Source organism: Homalodisca vitripennis, chromosome 8 (assembly GCF_021130785.1).
Source record: "Homalodisca vitripennis isolate AUS2020 chromosome 8, UT_GWSS_2.1, whole genome shotgun sequence".
Taxonomy (NCBI): domain Eukaryota; kingdom Metazoa; phylum Arthropoda; class Insecta; order Hemiptera; family Cicadellidae; genus Homalodisca; species Homalodisca vitripennis.
In genome coordinates this window covers 110,318,354-110,334,775 of record NC_060214.1, presented here as the reverse complement: position 1 = coordinate 110,334,775, position 16,422 = coordinate 110,318,354, and the positions used below count along the sequence as shown (strand labels likewise).

Here is a 16,422-nt window from a genome sequence, read left to right as displayed (position 1 = left end):
AAATGTATCCGAGAAATAAAAGTAAATGCCCCATTAATCAACATCAATTGAGGGGATGGAGAAGGGGGAATGGGGATATAAGGCGCCCTCTGATATTGTCCGTGTTTCGCTAAAACAGCTTCCCGTTTACAACTGCACTCCCCCTCCCCTCACCACCCTAGTGGGAGTTTTTTCGCTGAGCAAGATCATCCTAGTTTTATTTCCCGCGGAAGTTCGCGCCATTTAACTCCTTATGGGTTACATCTCCCTTCACTGCCCGTTAGCGCCTTTTACGTCAATATCCTCGGCAGAGCTGTCCATCTTCGACCCTTTACGAGTGTGTTTTACTCGGCTTTTTGTTCTCAATTTGAGATATTTGTTCCCTTTTGCACGGACGGAACTCGTTTTTTTCCATGAACGTATTGAGCTAAAGACTACAACTTTAAAGTTGATTCCTTTAAAGGGAAGAGAGAGTTAGTTTTTGGTGAACGTCATTTCGTAGGATATCTGTCTGTTAGCTTGGTGTCATGAGAATGAATGGGTATGGAATTTAAGATGATCCAACATATATACTTTAAAAGGTTGCATGAAACTTAATTTCTAAATAGTCGTTTTGAGGATGGTGCATGTTTTTCCATGGGATTTGACTAAGCTTCAGTGAAAATTATATTTTGTCTGTTCGCTGTTGCGTGGACTTCTTCATTTTAATTGCAATATCAAATTTTAATCTTGACCTATATTAAATACCCCACTGATTGATCAGTGAGTGTATCTGAGGAAATATCCAACCGAATAAAACGAAATGCTGTCCAAGTATTCATAGATGACATTAAAAATATTCGTTGTTATCAGACCTCTGAGCTCCGTACTTCTAGCCTAACATTTTAACATAATATTTTATGACTCAGCCCTAGTGACCTTTAAGAAGTCAGGGCTGCGATTACAGTAATGAATATAACTCTTAACTAAGAAATGCCGAAAACGTTAATGTACCTAGAAGTTAATAAACCTAGAAAATTTGTTTTATAAGCGTGTTACTGTTTAAGCCAATTTAAAATGTTTTTAATTTAAATTGCCCCTCCACACAATCTTGGCCTTGGAGGTTTACCTTTATTTTCTCTTCAAACTTTTTATGTGTGTTTGTATCATTGTTACATTATTATATTCGGCTGCATTGTACTGGTCAGACTTGGCATTTAGATTTTAAGTTAAGTTTTTACTATTGTAATTGTTTTTACTCTTATAATACTTTATTGAGAAAATAAATATATTATTATTATTAAATTGCGAAATAAATTTTATAACATACCATTCTATCCTACAATTGGTCACAATAAATCACATTGAACATATAGTTAATTATGGTTACATAGTCATCTTTTGTGTATTACAAAATAAAAAGAGTGGCGGTCTAGATCGGATCCAAAAAATTGGACATTTGTATTGTGCACCGAAGAGGATCCAAAAGATCGCCCTGGAAACAAGACAGTCAGTTCATAACTGAATCCGAAGTGACAGCAGAGCCTCGGAGGGTGTAGAGCCAGAGGGCACTCTCACCGTGGGACTCAAATATTAATAAGATGGAACGGTAATTAACTAAATAAAAGGAGGAACAAAAACCGGAGTGTGAAGTCAGTCGGGCAGAATCAAACGGAGGCTTTACTAATCAATACGGTTACCCCTCCCCCTCCCCTATGTGGACCAAGGTGTCTGGACCCTGGCGCCACCTCGGGACTGCGTTTCAAATTAACTGTTTTTCCTAAAAAAGAAATTAACCAGCCGATTGGCAAGAGGGGATTTATGCGAGCGGTCCGCCGCTGTGGGTTTTGGCCCCATAAAAAGTAACACAATATCGTAAAGTGAAGCGCGTACTGCCGAGAAGAATTATGTAAACGGGACCGCCGCAAAAAACGCCCGCCGCAGAATTGTAATTGTGGGTCCTTCCGTCCGTCGTCCGTCGGCTGTCAGATGTCAGACCTCGTCCTTCCGCCGCTCTCCGTACACCTCCCAGGTCGCTCCGGGACAATGTTTCTCCTGGTCTTTAGCCGTCCTTCTTCATGATCTATTTATGGCATCACAAACAATGAATACTCCCAGACTGACAACAAGAATGACGTCACGTTTTGAAGTGAATATTGTTCTGTGCAAACTCTTACTAAAAAGCACTGTAAAAATAGAACAGAACAGTATTGTTGAGTTTATTTAGATATTTTACAATGAATGCCACTAATAAAATTAAAAAAAAATTAATTTAAATTAAAAAAATATATATATTTTTTTATTTTTGCAGGCCTACATGCTCCCAGAGTAGTAAAATCGTGTAATTACACTAGTCCCTATTACTGGAAGTTTATTTTTTTCCTTGGAAGGATTGTGAAGGAAACAGGATTTTCCTGACGTTTGCCATTGTTCAGTGAAACAGAAAATCAATAACATTACATTTCGAGATCTGAAATCTGATCTCTTCTTCAGGTAAATAACTAATTATGTATTAGGTTCTAATTATTCTTCTATGGGGCGGCCTATTCCTCATGCACTTAATCCTCAAGGGCCTTCCTCTGAAGGAAGGCGACTGTAGTACCATTCTGAATTTATGTTTGCTTCTAAATTCTGAAATAAATAAATACATTTTATTTCAGGTACTTTTTTTGTAAAATAGGTCAATTTTGCTTGCACATACTGTTAACACTGAACTCAAATCATTTCTTCAAATCCGTTTTAAAATTATAAATTTATTGGGGCATCTCATTTAAACATTAATTGTATGCGTCTATTGCTCCTCTCTTTAAATTGTACACTCCAGTTTTCATTTATCGCTATAAACAAAGCTATACTGTAAATGGTTTGTAACATAAAATGTTTAATACAAAGATGAAAGAGTTGATTACAATTGTATTGATGCATTTCCTATACATGTCGTAAAGGAGCTAAGAAAAGGTGCATCACGTGGAACAAAACTCGGTCAGCATTAACTCGACCGTATTCCTATATAGTCACGTACAACAAAGGCAGAAGTCACAGAACAAAACTCGATCAGTATTAACTCGACCGTATTGCTATATAGTCACGTAGAACAAAGGCAGAAGTCACAGAACAAACTCGGTTAGTATTGACTCGACCGTATTGCTATGTAGTCACGGAAAAACAATGGCAGAAGTCACAGAACAAAACTCGGTCAGCATTAACTCGACCGTATTGCTATATAGTCACGTAGAACAAAGGCAGAGGTCACAGAACAAACTCGACAGAACAAACTCGCTGATTTGTCTATGTGTCACAAATAGTACATCACAGTCGATCAGCAGTAATATAGTCACGTCGTCACAGAACTCGTATGACTCGAGCTATATAGTCACGTTCACAGATCGGTCATTAACTCGACCGTATTCCTATATAGTCACGTAGAACAAAGTCAGAAGTCACAGAACAAACTCGCTCAGTATTGACTCGACCTTGTTGCTATATAGTCACGTACAACAAAGGCAGAAGTCACAGAACAAAAACTCGGTCAGCATTAACTCGACCGTATTGCCTATATAGTCACGTACAACAAAGGCAGAAGGTCACAGAACAAACTCGGTCAGTATTGACTCGACCGTATGTTGCTATATAGTCAGTAGAACATACAATGGCAGAAGTCACAGAACAAAACTCGGTCAGTATTGAACTCGACCGTATTGCTATATAGTCACGTACAACAAAGGCAGAAGTCACAGAACAAACTCGGTCAGTATTGACTCGACCGTATTGCTATGTAGTCACGGACAAACAATGGCAGAAGTCACAGCACAAAACTCGATCAGCATTAACTCGACCGTATTGCTATATAGTCACGTAGAATAAAGGCAGAAGTCACAGAACAAACTCAGAGACCCCGACCCCAAGCCGAGACAGCTTCAGAGTTAATCAGTGTACCATTAGTCGCTCTTGTTAGACGCCGATTATAACCCCATTCTGGCCATACTTAATGACCCCAATTGGGGACCGGCGCAACGCTATTTTCAAAATTACGTCGGACACAGAATATATTTTCCGGCGAGCACTTGTCCCCCTGGAACTTGATGGGTTATAGATTGAAAAATCTACGAAATTACACTTTTTCTGGCCAATCTCGACGTGATGTTGCATGAAAGTTTAATATCCTTTTATTGATTTCTCAAAACGGCGCACAGGGGTGCGCCCCGCTAGAGCTTAATCTTGCAGTGATTGCTTTGCTTACTTGGGCAGTTTTCATTATTTTCAAGGTAACCGTAGGTTTTAATTTTTGAGGGCATCCAATCACCCGGTTCATGTCTTGCCTTTTCCGCGATTTATCCTAAACCATCCAATTCTTCTGTAGAACTCAGATTTGGCTTTATTAGGCTATACATATTTAAATACAGTGTCTTAGAAATACTTAAAAATACTGTTTAAGGAAGTGCATCACCAAATTAAGAAACTTTCTAGTGCTGTAGTAACAAAATTTCGCACATGGGTGAATCTTGAGCTGGAGGACCTGTAACATTCATTTCCCCCCCCCTCACCCAAAACTGTACCAAAAAGGTGGCTAAGATTTTGCGGAATGGGAAAGTCGATTTCAACATGTTTTTTACTGCGTTTACAGTAATAAAATTATTTATTCCCCCAAATCCGCATGTGTGTCGTGCATAGTAAATGAAAATGGAAAGTTTCCGCTATACAATCGCTGTCTATAATTGTTTTAAACACAAAATATTGGGTGCTAAACTTGACTACTTGTTAATGCTTAATATCGCAACGGAAACTGGTAATGTATTGAAGAAGAACCGCCCTTTCTATTCAGTTCGTCATTCAATTAGTCTATTATTTAAAGCGCTGGGATAGGTTATAAAAATTTGCAAGCCTTCACTAACTTTGTTGTGAACAGATTGTTTTCTAGTGTTCCCTATGTCGACGTTTTGGTTGGATTAACTCCTTTTAAACTGCAGACAAACTCCACTAAAAAGCTAATTATTCTAAACGGCAAAACCCCCGTGCATGCACTCTAGCCAATACCAATGGGATTGCAGGTTTTCATTGTAAACCTTTTGGTAAATTTATACCTATACCTAAGGAAAACCGACTGCAGATAAGCATTTTGAATTATGACTTCATGGAATTACATTAGCTAATTGGATTATATGATTGAAGAAAATTATTTCCAACAAAATATGATTGAAGAAAATTGCACCTTTGTAAAATTAATTAGTTAAATTAGTAAAGTTTTAATTAATACGTTATCTTAAAAAGACGTTAATTAAGTCAGATATTAGTTTAATTTGATCATGAATTAGATCCGCTATACCTCAGGGTACAGTACTGCACTCCATGTTATTTTCATAGGCTTCTGTTAAAGTCTCACGAATGTGTACGGTTTTCCACCTATTCATGCAGAAATATTCTTTTGACACCATTTTCTGAAGAATTAATATAGAAACACGCCATTCATCTACTCAACTCCAACATTTTAATTTGGAATAAAAAAAACCGCGCTGTAACGACAAAATTTTAAAAATATATAAAACCAGTCACACCATATCATCACATTCTATCGTTATAGTACCTCGTTATAACTATTACTCAACGAGGACACAGACGGGGGCAAATAAATATACCCCGTTCCACAATAACAGCTCAGAATGACAAAATAATACCCCTATAGCTGGCGTAGCGAGAGCAGCTTGCATTTGTCAAACGTGAAATAGCGCCGGGCGCATGTTCAGATGAGATTAGGCTCTGGACGGATGATTTGGAATACGGGCCATAAAAATTTCAATTTATGTGCCCAATCGAGGTGCCCGCGGCTCAGTGTCGATACAATAGGATATAAACTACATTAATGTATTCCAGTACAATAGACTGGATATAGACCGAGAGCGGCGCGGCGTCCCGAGACCCCGCCGCCGATTTACCGATTTATTGAATAATCTGAGAAATTTAGAAGGTTCCTATTTTCTCTAGTGATTTGTTGGAATGCCTGTGTCCCTCTAAACGCTTGCGTGCCGTTTAAATGTATCGATTCTAAACCTCCATTCACACGTTAGTTCACATTGGTTTCCGATGTTTTTATTTAGAAAAACGAAATCGTAGAAAGGTTGGTGAATTTATTGTATACCGGGTAATTTACCGTCATAATTTTCCCTCCTGGTGGCAACACTGAGCGGATGTCAAGTGTCGAGTTCCGGCGCCCTGTTTATGTCCTGATGCGGCTTTGTGTTGTTTTGACAACGCACTCAATAATAAAAACACTCGTGCTGTTTTATTATTCAACGTAGGAATGCGGTGCACCTCGTGGCTTTGCAGAATCTGATACGTCACATCCACAGCTCGTTTTATTTTAGAGATATCCTGCGTACAGATACAGACAACGGAAATTTAACGATTTTTTACATACCCTCAAATGATAGGCTTCGCTAACGCTCAGCCTATTGTACTAAGGCCTGGTTTGTCATCAATATACTTAACACGTGGGCTTGTAACGTTTAAACAAATAGAGCCACGAAACTAAAAAAATTCTATTAATAAACCTGCTATCAATATATGTATGTTATGCAACTTTAAAATTATTCAAAACGGAAATCAAGCATCATTTTGGGCCTACTGCCGTAGATAATCTTGTTGAGAATATTGAAGTCTCGACAAAACATAAAATTATAAAAAAACGCGAATAAATTAGATGACGAATCAATTAGGTTTGTAAAGTGTAGTTGAGGGTTAAATTAATTTACAAGGTCTTTAATAACATGCAAGGAAAATTGTTTTTTCTTTATTTCCTGGCGTATTTTAAGAAAGCATTTCAATCTTCCTTCCGAGAACCTTGAGTAGTCACATCAATTAATCAGGGATTAGTGTATCGGACTACTAAGAAAAGGATTGCCAATATCGCCATGCCCCTGAGTCATAGCTCGGGTATTTTCCTTCGTCTAAAAAACCTGTAATTGGTCAAGCATTGTTGGAACGAGTGAATACAACTATCAAAGGATTTTGCATCGAGTTCCATTCTGTGGGACACAGAAACTGTAAGTGAAAGGTGCACCGAAGAGGAGTTTATAGTAAAACAGTGAACGTTGTTGGTGGGTGTTAAAATTCGGTGGATGGAACGAACCCCAACCCCAGTACATGTAAGTGGATGGTGCACCGAAGAGGAGTTTATAGGAAAACAGTGAACGTTGTTGGTGCGTGTAGAATTCTGTTGATGAATGAACCCCAGTTACATGTAAGTGGAAGGTACACCGAAGAGGAGTTTATAGGAAAACAGTGAACGTTGTTGGTGCGTGTAGAGTCTGCGGATGAATGAACCCCAGTACATGTAAGTGGATGGTGCACCGAAGAGGTTTTATAGTAAAACAGTGAACGTTGTTGGTGCGTGTAGAATTCGGTGGATGAATGAAGAACCCCAGTACATGTAAGTGGAAGGTGCACCGAAGAGGAGTTATAGTAAAACAGTGAACGTTGTTTGGTGCGTGTAGAGTTCTGCGGATGAATGAACCCCAGTACATGTAAGTGGAAGGTGCACCAGAGAGGAGTTTAATAGTAAAACAGTGAACGTTTGTTGGTGCGTGTAGAATTCGGTGGATGAATGAACCCCGGTACATGTAAGTGGAAGGTGCAAACCGAAGAGGAGTTTATAGTAAAACAGTGAACGTTGTTTGTGCGTGTAGAATTCTGTTGATGAATGAACCCCAGTACATGTAAGTGGAAGGTGCAACCGAAGAGGAGTTTGTAGTAAAACAGTGAACGTTGTTGGTGCGTGTAGAATTCGGGTGATGAATGAACCCCAGTACATGTAAGTGGAAGGTGCACCGAAGAGGAGTTTTGTAGTTAAAACAGTGAACGTATTGTTGGTGCGTGTAGAGTTCTGCGGATGAATGAACCCCAGTACATGTGAGTGGAAGGTGCACCGAAGAGGAGTTTATAGTAAAACAGTGAACGTTGTTGGTGCGTTGTAGAATTCGGTGGATGAATGAACCCCATACATGTAAGTGGAAGGTGCAACCGAAGAGGAGTTTATAGTAAAACAGTGAACGTTGTTGGTGCGTGTAGAATTCGGTGGATGAATGAACCCCCGTACATGTAAGTGGAAAGGTGCACCGAAGAGGAGTTTGTAGTAAAACAGTGAACGTTGTTGTTGCGTGTAGAATTCGGTGATGAATGAACCCCAGTACATGTAAGTGGAAGGGTGCACCGAAGAGGAGTTTGTAGTTAAAACAGTGAACGTTTGTTGGTGCGTGTAGAATTCGGTGGATGAATGAACCCCAGTACATGTAAGTGGAAGGTGCACCGAAGAGGAGTTTATAAGTAAAACAGTGAACGTTGTTGGTGCGTGTAGAAATTCTGTTGATGAAATGAACCCCAAGTACATGTAAGTGGAAGGTGCACCGAAGAGGAGTTTTTGTAGTAAAACAGTGAACGTTTGTTGGTGCGTGTAGAATTCGGTGGATGAATGAACCCCAGTACATGTAAGTGGAAGGTGCACCCGGAAGGAGTTTATAAAACTGTGAAACAGTGAACGTAACTGTTGGTGCGTGTTCGTTAGGATGAATGAAACCCCAGTACATGTAAGTGGAAAGGTGCACCGAAGAGGAGTAGTAAAAACAGTGAACGTTGTTGGTGCGTGTAGAATTCGGTGATGAAAATGAACCCCAGTACATGTAAGTTGGAAGGTGCACCCGAAGAGGAGTTTGTAGTAAAACAGTGAACGTGTTGGTTGCGTGTAGAGTTCTGCGGATGAAATGAACCCCAGTACATGTAAGTAAGGAAGGTGCACCGAAGAGGAGTTTATAGTAAAACAGTGAACGTTGTTGGTGCGTGTAGAATTCGTGTGGATGAATGAACCCCAGTACACATGTAAGTGGAAGGTGCACCGAGAGAGGAGTTTATAGTAAAACAGTGAACGTTGTTGGTGCGTGTAGAATTCGGTGGATGAATGAACCCCGGTACATGTAAGTGGAAGGTGCACCGAAGAGGAGTTTTATAGTAAAACCAGTGAACGTTGTTGGTGCGTGTAGAATTCTGTTTGATGAATGAACCCCAGTACATGTAAGTGGAAGGTGCACCGAAGAGGAGTTTGTAGTAAAACAGTGAACGTTGTTGTTGCGTGTAGAATTCGGTGGATGAATGAACCCAGTACATGTAAGTGAAGGTGCACCGAAGAGGAGTTTAATAATAAAACAGTGAACGTTGTTGGTGCGTAATAGAGTTTCTGCGGATGAATGAACCCGTACATGTAAGTGGATGGTGCACCGAAGAGGAGTTTTATAGTAAAACAGTGAACGTTTGTTGGTGCGTGTAGAATTCGGTGGATGAATGAAACCCCAGTACATGTAAGTGGAAGGTGCACCGAAGAGGAGTTTATAGTAAAAACAGTGAACGTTGTTGGTGCGTGTAGAATTCGGTGGATGAATGAACCCCGTACATGTAAGTGGAAGGTGCACCGAAGAGGAGTTTTGTAGTAAAACAGTGAACGTTGTTGGTGCGTGTAGAATTCGGTGGATGAATGAACCCCAGTAACATGTAAGTGGAAGGTGCACCCGAAGAGGAGTTTATAGTAAAACAGTGAAACGTTGTTGGTGCGTGTAGAATTCGGTGGATGAATGAACCCCAGTACATGTAAGTGGAAGGTGCACCGAAGAGGAGTTTATAGTAAAACAGTAAACGTTGTTTGGTGCGTGTAGAATTCGGTGGATGATGAACCCCAGTAAATGTAAGTGGAAGGTGCAACCGAAGAGGAGTTTATAGTAAAACAGTGAACGTTGTTTGGTGCGTGGTAGAATTCGGTGGATGAATGAATCCCCAGTACATGTTAAGTGGAAGGTGCACCGAAGAGGAGTTTTATAGTAAAAACAGTGAACGTTGTTGGTGCGTGTAGAATTCGGTGGATGAATGAACCACGGTACATGTAAGTGGAAGGTGCACCGAAGAGGAGTTTATAGTAAAACAGTGAACGTTGTTGGTGCGTGTAGAATTCGGTGGATGAATGAACCCCAGTACATGTAAGTGGAAGGTGCACCGAAGAGGAGTTTATAGTAAAACAGTGAACGTTGTTGGTGCGTGTAGAATTCGGTGGATGAATGAACCCCAGTACATGTAAGTGGAAGGTGCACCGAAGAGGAGTTTATAGTAAAACAGTGAACGTTGTTGGTGCGTGTAGAATTCGGTGGATGAATGAACCCCAGTACATGTAAGTGGAAGGTGCACCGAAGAGGAGTTTATAGTAAAACAGTGAACGTTGTTGGTGCGTGTAGAATTCGGTGGATGAATGAACCCCAGTACATGTAAGTGGAAGGTGCACCGAAGAGGAGTTTATAGTAAAACAGTGAACGTTGTTGGTGCGTGTAGAATTCGGTGGATGAATGAACCCCAGTAAATGTAAGTGGAAGGTGCACCGAAGAGGAGTTTATAGTAAAACAGTGAACGTTGTTGGTGCGTGTAGAATTCGGTGGATGAATGAACCCCAGTACGTATTGCAGTAATCTATAAAACATATGGTAACTCTGTCTGATATACAGAACAGTGAACGAAAATTAAGATAAAAAAATCCCATCTGATTTCAAGTCAAACTTAAGGTTGATATCACAACAGCCTTAAAACACGCTGAAGACTTTAACAATTAATGACTTTGAGAAGTTCTCAGTTGCCTTGGTTGAGGAAGGTCAGGCATGTACTATTTCACTTTTATACCCTTTTGTTTTTGAATGTTAGATCTTCTTGGGTCTTTTTTATATCCTTACATTACCTGCAACGAAGAGAAATATTCGGGGAAACGAATGGGAATGGGGAAGAGTGGAAGATGGGAGGGGAGTGCAAAGGAGTTCCTGATCTTGTAAAGATCATTTTCCATAGAAAAGAGACTTTCGTTTCCTTCCTCTTAGTAACCGTCGGTTCCTAAGTGAAAGGATGGCAATCCTTTGAACTCCTCCTAAGTCTAGACCAGTTTCAGTCCCCTCAACACCTTCAACAGCTAAAGAGACAGAAAATAGTGTACCAAAACTAGAACAGTAAAAAGTTCCAATTAATAATGAGAGTTGATGACTTATACAAATAGAAATTTCTGGGAGATAGCAGTGCTTGGGGGAAATTCCCGATACCCGGCGTCTAACTGTGGGAAGCTGAAGGAGGGATGTTTCTTAATTGAGCGTATACTTTTATCGGCTTTTACTCAGCGTATGCTGCGAAGTTTAAACCTTTCAGAAGAAAATTCCATTACTATCAAACTATTCTCACATCGCACAGTGAGCCAAAACCCCAGTTTCCTTGGCAGAAACATTAAAAATGGACGGTGAATCTAATCGAAATAGAATAGTTTTTCCTATTGTCCATTACCCAAAGCATGCATCTCATAACGAGATAATTCGGTGACCCCACCAAATCCTTGGCACAAATTAATTTAATATTGCATATGTACGCCATAATTAATAGACTTAAAATAAACTACATAGTACTTTTAAATATTGTATAAAACGTTTTTATATACACAAAATTTCATAGACGTGTTTAAAATCTTGATAGCACCAACAACTTATTTTTTATAATTTAGGTAACCTTAGGTTTATTCAGAAATTGCCTAACGAGTAATGAAACTTACAACAAAATATTTTGTATGCTTTAGCGAAAAAAAATTAAAAAATTCAATGATCGAGGTTGAAAAAGATATGATTTCTTCGTCGCATGTGTACAAATTAAGTCTTGTCTAAGTACAAATGAAATACTTTGATTTTAAAATGGGTTTTCGATGGCAGCTCTTGCTATTATTCTTACTGTTAAACATTCTTTGGAATGTACTCTGAATATTCCAGCGTTTTGTATCATGACGTGCCTTTGTGATTGATGATTAGTAACCCTAGTATAAAGGATACACTTTTGGTTTCCCAAAATCCTCGATCATCAGCAACGTCCTCCATGGTATATCCGGCCAATTATGAACACTGACCAAGAAAATGATCACATATGTTGATTATATAATTCAGATTAATTTCTGGTAATGAAGTGATTTTAATGTTTTCAAAAAATATGTAGCTATAAGGGTATATGCTCTGGTATAAGGAGAAGCGTGTTATCTATTTGCTTTTCTTTAATTACAGAAAAAATGCCATACACAATGCCAAGGGAGCTAACCAGATTCGATTACCTTATGTGCAAACATTCACAGCTCTGTACATTCTGGTAGTTTTTATAACATCGTTTAAATAGTACTTCCATTAAATTACATGGTTTAATGATCAATGGTGCAATCTAAATTTAAAACTAGATAACAACTTTGTCTTTGCAATCTGCATTACACTGCTGAAACGGAATTTAGTGACATACACGCACAAAAGAATTATATATACAAAGATATGAAGATAAATTGTTGTATATGGATTTATGCCGATTTTGAGTGTGTTTTGCATTAATGTGCACCACGTTGAAAAATTTCTAACTCAGTAAATGTCTTGAGACTTTTTGATTCTCTATAAAGAAACACCTTCAGTCAAATTGGTTCTATTTACACTCTTAGAAGTAGTTAAAAACCCATTCATTTGTAAATCCATCTAAATTGCACTACTACAAATTTCAAAGTTCCTTAAAGGTTAGTTTCGTATATACACAATACACAAATATGTCCTTCTGGCACAATCAAAATGTAAGGAGTGAAAGTCTACAATGCCCTGTCACGTTTCAGTTTATCCTTCCTCATAAGGCCAGTTGAGCATCATCTGTAATTCCAATGCCTCCCAGATAACGTGGCCGACAATTAACCGCATGATCAGCTCTTGCCAGCCCTCTTATGAGCTTTTAATAGAATCTTGTTATAAAGTGAATCCCGGCCGTGTTATTAATAAGGAGACGTGACCTTTCACGGGTCTGTTTGCTCGATTGTCGTGGAAAATTGCGGACGCGATTGGTATCGAAGATGGAGTGAGGCGATGGTCTCGAGGTGGCGGAGAAAAAACTTAATCGCTAGATATATTGAGCTATTAAACGTACTACGATTACCGACAGCGTATATAATGCTACGCTACGAAGCCATTAAACTTAGCGTTGTGCAATGTTGTTTATCTAGTGAGGCTCTAAATGCAACGTGGAAATTGCAATATATCACTTATTCAATTAAATATTGATAAAAATTTTATTGCAACACGAGCACTTTTAATTGCAAAATGTAGTAAAACCGGTCATTAGTTAATAGCCAATTATTTTATATTTAGTTTGAGTTGGTTTTTATTTATAAAAACTCGACATGTTGTGACTTTATAAATCTTGTCATAGTCTGTACGTCCATCCGTCTGTACGTACGTTAGTGTAGAACCTCTTAATAGTGTCCCAGATGTGTCTCATTATGTCCAATATGTGTCCCTATGTCTCAGATGTGTCCAAATTAATATGTCCTAGATACGTCCCAATAGTGTTCCATATATGTCTCAATATGTCCCAGATGTGTCTCATTATGTCCAATATGTGTCCCTATGTCTCAGATGTGTCCCAATATGTCCTAGATACGTCCCAATAATGTTCAATATATGTCTCAATATGTCCCAGATGTGTCTCATTATGTCCAATATGTGTCCCTATGTCTCAGATGTGTCCCAATATGTCCTAGATAAGTCCCAATAGTGTTCCATATATGTCTCAATATGTCCCAGATGTGTCTCATTATGTCCAATATGTGTCCCTATGTCTCAGATGTGTCCCAATATGTTCTAGATACGTCCCAATAATGTTCAATATATGTCTCAATATGTCCCAGATGTGTCTCATTATGTCCAATATGTGTCCCTATGTCTCAGATGTGTCCCAATATGTCCTAGATACGTCCCAATAGTGTTCCATATATGTCTCAATATGTCCCAGATGTGTCTCATTATGTCCAATATGTGTCCCTATGTCTCAGATGTGTCCCAATATGTCCTAATACGTCCCAATAGTGTTCCATATATGTCTCAATATGTCCCAGATGTGTCTCATTATGTCCAATATGTGTCCCTGTGTCTCAGATGTGTCCCAATATGTCCTAGATACGTCCCAATAGTGTTCTATATATGTCTCAATATGTCCCAGATGTGTCTCATTATGTCCAATATGTGTCCCTATGTCTCAGATGTGTCCCAATATGTCCTAGATACGTCCCAATAGTGTTCCATATATGTCTCAATATGTCCCAGATGTGTCTCATTATGTCCAATATGTGTCCCTATGTCTCAGATGTGTCCAAATATGTCCTAGATACGTCCCAATAGTGTTCCATATATGTCTCAATATGTCCCAGATATGTCCCATTATGTCCCAGATATGTCCCAGATGTGTCCCTTAAGTGTGTCCCAGATACTTGAAACTTCGTACAGAGATTCCTCACGACCTGTTTAGGAACTATTGATTTTGAGGTCAGAATGTCAAAGGTTAGCATACTTACAGTTAGTATCGTATAAGTTAGCAAATAATAAAAAAAACTGAGTACAGTCTTGTGACATATTAATATGTGATATAATAAATAGCACATGTAGCCTAATAAAAAGAACTATAGCTCCACCTTTTGCATACAACTTTAGAAAATAATTTAAGCTCCATGTGTTGTCGTAATTAAAACATTATTTATTCTATGATTTTCTCGTTATCATCATAGTTACCCGTAAGACCAATGTAAAATTGTTTACAATGCTCGGCCAAACCTTATGGGGTGACATGCACCACCTCGAACTCGATGTTGTTCATACATTATAGAAATGAAGATTCATGCTTAATTTCAAGTGCATAGGTGAGTCAATTTTTTAGATATAAGTGCGCACTGAAATTAAATCTTTTCTACCCCCTCGTGTGATAAGCTTCGCTCAGAAAATAATATTTCATGTGTACTATATGGCAGCGTTTGAAAATTAAATTTAGAGAAAATGAAATTAATCGGCTAGAAGTGTTCATTTATTATACGTATATTCACATATGCTAGATGTATCGTTATTTATTTTATTATCCATTACTTTCCTTGTTTCCATAACTTCCAAGTTTCACGAGTTAAAACAATAAGCATGACAAAATGACAGTACAAGCAAATATACACACACATCGATTTGCGTTTTTGTTCTAAAATAAAATATTTAAAACCACCTCAAAATAAAAAAAAAATAATTTAGATCTTACTTTTTTGTTTTTTTTTTTTTAAATATTTTAAGAATTAATTTATATTACTACATTTGAACACCGTTAGATGTTTCTTCTATTTTTAAGAACATTTTAAAGTTAATTACATTACTACACCGTATATAAAATTGTATTTTACTTTTATACACAGATAATATATTAATTTATACAAAACAATACTGATTTGGAGTTTTAAACAAATTTCACGATTTTATTTGTTTCTAACATGATGTACATTTATTTCATTTTCGAAACTGATTTTTATCTAATATTGGTTTACATTAATATCCGTTAAAACCATACAGTTCTTATTGTTTTATGTATATTGCCATCTTTACATTGGCGTAAAAACTTTCATTAATTATATGGAAATATTATAATAAAATATGTACGCTATGAGAAGTATTTACCCAATTTGTCATGCTAAGATATAACAAATGTGCAAATTTGTTAGGACTGCCATAGATAATAGAAATCAAGCAGTTCACTTTCTGCTCTATATCATAACATCGGAGGTAAATATTTTGTCAAATTAGTTGTAGAAGCTTTGTATCTGCAGTTTGATCGCACTTCGGTTTGGTATTTACATTTGAGTTATACATACTATGGCATGATAAAGCCTTTCTGGTGTGGTATTGGTATTAGTGTTAAATATCATGCATGCAAGATTTAATCGATTTAAAAAAGAAAACATTTATGGAAACAACTTAAGCCAACTACGTAAGTAAGATATTACGTAAAATTGGAGATTTACGTTGGAATAAAATAAAACATAAACGGTTCTATTGTAATTCTTGTGCAAATAAAGCAATGAAATATTGTACCTTTAAAGATTATTTTTCACTGTTGAGTGCTTGAATGCGAGTAAAGATTGTGAGAAGATTTACCATGGTTATAAATTGAAGACCCTTCTTTGTGACTTTTCGTTTGTCTGTATTGTGTAGCACAGCAAATTGCCTTAACAACCCGGCACCCATTCAGTGCAGAATTTGTGATTTCTGGCCAGTTTATCATTTCTGCGGTATGTAAAGGGACACTACACTAAGACAACAGAACACAAAACAAAAGAGCGCAAAACGCAGAGTTCGAGATAACAAAGGACCATAATACACATTGATTGGTCATTCCAAGTGCATTCGCCCCAATGATTTCACAAGAGGCCGGATTTTATTATTATCTCACAAGTTTTCTAATACATTTGATCTAATTGGCATAGTTTCTACATGCCAAATGTGAGCAATTATGTTTTATTTATAAAAAATTGAATTGAACTGTAGTTAAGATCAATCATTGCACACGTATTGGTACTGCTGTGTTTGGATATTTTACCGGCGA

General features: G+C 37.9%; 1 protein-coding gene across 1 annotated transcript in view; it reads right to left on the bottom strand.

The window, feature by feature from the left end:
* LOC124367886 (transcription factor Sp9) overlaps positions 1-16,422 on the bottom strand; it is a 237,837-nt gene that overhangs the window by 181,117 nt on the left and 40,298 nt on the right. The gene's annotated exons all lie outside the window — the stretch shown is intronic.